The sequence below is a fragment of the Nomia melanderi genome, unplaced genomic scaffold, assembly GCF_051020985.1.
Source record: "Nomia melanderi isolate GNS246 unplaced genomic scaffold, iyNomMela1 scaffold0061, whole genome shotgun sequence".
NCBI classification, from domain to species: Eukaryota; Metazoa; Arthropoda; class Insecta; order Hymenoptera; family Halictidae; genus Nomia; species Nomia melanderi.
This window is the reverse complement of record NW_027475176.1, coordinates 423,131-425,310: the sequence shown is the minus strand read 5'-3', so window position 1 is coordinate 425,310 and position 2,180 is coordinate 423,131. Positions and strand designations below refer to the sequence as shown.

The window sequence follows — 2,180 nt, the reverse complement described above, 5'->3', positions numbered from 1 at the left end:
CTTGAGAGGATACTTCCCGTCGCCGGTGAAGCTGCACTCACGGCACTTGTACGTCACTACAACGCCCGGATGGTGCTTCCGGGCGTGCTTCGTCAAGTCCGAGTGGGACTTGTACACGCCACTAATCCTGATTCCGGGGACACCGAAGCAGGCAGGGCATCGGAACTCCGCCGGGAAGGGAAACTCGATTGCCAGGGCGAGATTGTTACTGCCCTCTGTAGTGCAGGAGGTGATCATCGCACTATCACCGCGGTCCTGCATCGCTCTTAAGACTAAGTCCTACGCTACGAGTGAGTTGGAAGAAGAAGAGACAGAGTTGCTGTGGCAAATATTTCTAAGTGCCACAGCGAGGCGAAACGGGGAAGATAGACAGAGTGGGAATGACAGAGGAAGAGAAGAGAAAACTAAGTCCGAAAGCGATAGAAGGAATACCGCCACGCGCTAACACCCTACTGACTCCGCCGGCGCTAAGTCCGGTGTCGAAGTCTGCCTGGAAAAATGACAGCCTCCGACGTGGCAGTCGGCAGGGAGACTAACAGGCGACGGTTACGGAGGAGTGCAGCGATCTCTATGGAGGAAGAGCGACGGAATCGCCCACTCCACCGAGGACTGCACGGGGGTTGCACCGCAGGCGGGCCGACCTGAAGTCCACTCACTAACGGGTGAGTGGAGTCAGCCTCCACGCGGGCGGTGACTGAAGGGAAGAGAAGGAGGTGGAGGCGCCACTCGAATCGGACCTCGTGCGTCCCGGTCCGTTGACACACCTCAACGGATGGGAGCGACTGGAGGAGTGGGTGGACGCGTAGGGGTAAGGTAGAGGACTACCGACGATGATTCGAGCACCGCAGACGGCTGGAGACCGGCTGCGTTACCCTCCTCACTGCCGGGGGGATAGAAAGAAAAGAGAGACTCACTCGGCGCAAGAGTCCAGCGATGCAAGAGCGCTCTCCGAGGTGAATAACACCTCGCTCCTGATTCCTGATCCAGCGGTGGTTGACGTGGATCAGGCGAGCCATCCTTCCCGTCGGGGTTGTCGATGGCCAAACCTGGTGGGTCGTAGCGGTGGTAGTTGACCCACGTAGAGGAAGACCAGGGTTGTCCAGGTAGGCCAGTGGTGGTAGGTGGTCCTATTGAAGTCCTGGACCCTCAGTATTGACCCTCTAAGTCCTCAATAGACCCTGGTCGTCCTCTCCCTCGGCTGCCCTCGGAAGCAGGATGCGTGGGCGGCGCAGGTGGTTGGCGCAGGTGTCCTCCCGCGCAGGCTCGATCCGGTCCCGCGGCGAAGGCACTTACACTTCACCACACAACACCTCGAGCACTGATCGAGTAAAGACCTTTCCGCGCACACGCCCGATCGCAACTCGGCCCGCACTGTTGCGTAGTGTAGTCGCGGCGGGTGAATTTACCGCGATTTCGGGTACCTCGCGGAGCCAGAATATTGGGGCTTACTTTTTGGAGTCCCGCCTCGGTCCAGCAGGTGAAAAAAAGATAAAAGGTTGCTCAATTGCAGCGCAGATTGAGCCGTTTCCGATGGCACTGCAGTGCCGGACCGACTCGCGGCGGAAGTGGAGCGAGCCCCAGCGATCCGCCTGACTTCAAAAATCAGGTTAATATTCTGACTCCGGGATGCGGAGTGTATCAGATATTAAGTTGATAAGAACAGATAAAAAGCGCTTTATTTTTCAACAAATGTTACCCCAGCCTTACATAGTTTGGCTGGGGGTAGGTATACAATAGCGTCCTTATGGCGGAGGCGGGTAATTAAATATATTATTATGTATTCATGTATAAATTCGCATGGCTAGATATACACCTGTGACTATATTCATCCTATGACAGGAGAGTACACTTTGATCTTAGCCATAAGGCCGAGAACCGATCTGGATGTGTGTTATGCGAGTACACTTTGATCTTAGCCATAAGGCCGAGAAGCTGCACTATAAAACTATATAAAACTATGTGAAACTATATATAACTAATACAACCGCATAAAACTACATAGAATTATACAAAACTATATAAAACTATATAAAAGTATATAAAACTATATAGAACTATATAAAACGAACAAAACTATGTAAAACTATATAAAACTATTTAAAAATATATAAATCTGTTAAAACTATATTAAATCTATATAAAACCAGATACAACAGTATTAATCTATATAAAGCTACATA

General features: G+C 51.5%; 1 non-coding gene across 1 annotated transcript; it reads right to left on the bottom strand.

Moving 5' to 3' along the window:
• Positions 1-1,511: 1,511 nt before the first annotated feature.
• Positions 1,512-1,696, bottom strand: LOC143175324 (U2 spliceosomal RNA). The gene has a single exon (XR_013000144.1). It is a non-coding gene; the product is annotated as a U2 spliceosomal RNA (small nuclear RNA).
• Between the last annotated feature and the right edge of the window lie 484 nt (positions 1,697-2,180).